The sequence below is a fragment of the Apium graveolens genome, chromosome 6 (assembly GCF_009905375.1).
Source record: "Apium graveolens cultivar Ventura chromosome 6, ASM990537v1, whole genome shotgun sequence".
In the NCBI taxonomy this organism is placed as follows: domain Eukaryota; kingdom Viridiplantae; phylum Streptophyta; class Magnoliopsida; order Apiales; family Apiaceae; genus Apium; species Apium graveolens.
Window position 1 is genome coordinate 225208108 of NC_133652.1, and position 912 is coordinate 225209019.

Sequence of the window (912 nt, forward strand, 5' to 3'; positions counted from 1 at the left end):
ACACATCTTATTCCCCTATGAGAAGTATCACTATAAACTACAAAATCTCCTTGATACTTTCAAAGTGATAAAACAGGTGACGTAACCATTCTTTCATTTAACTCCGCAAAACTTTCTTCACCCTTCTCCACTTCATATAAACTTCTTGCTTTTCCTGGTTAGCTTCGTCAAAGGTATTGCAACTTTCAAGAAATCTTGCACAAATTTTCAATAATAACCGGTCCAGGGTAAAACTTCTTACTTTTATTGGTGCTTTTGGCCTTTCTTCATTTATAGTAACTTTAATCCCTGTTAGATTCCCTTTTTGCCTTTTCCTCACTGACTATTTATGCTTCCTACCATCAAAACTTTCACCTTGTAAACTCTTCATACAACATCTTTCTTCTTCGACTTCCCGACTATGATTAAATGCCTTGCATGTTCCTCTGTTGACTTTAAGTAACACGACTATAGCTTATCCAGATATTCCTTAAAGATTCTATCCATCAAGTTCAAATATTACTGGTATATTGGTTAATCCAAATGGCAATACAAGAACAATACTTAGTTCTGAAAATTATCTTTGATATATCCATAGGTTTAATCTTCAATTGGTGAAATACCAAGTCTTAAATCAATCTTATAAAAGTACTTTGCTTCTTTCGTTTGATCAAACAAATCATTGGGTTGAGGTAACAGATACTTGTTCTTGATAATAGACTTGTTGAGCTTCCGCTAGTTGACGCATAATCTCTTACTTCCATCTTTCTTATTAATAATTAATACCGGTGCACCTTATGGGTACACTAGGTTTAATTGCTCCTTCTTCTAACATCTCTTGCATCTGCTTTGCTAATTTCTTCATTTTAACCGGTGCCATTTTGTGGAAGGCCTTGGTCACTGGCTTCATTTCAAGTGTTAAGTCAATCGCGA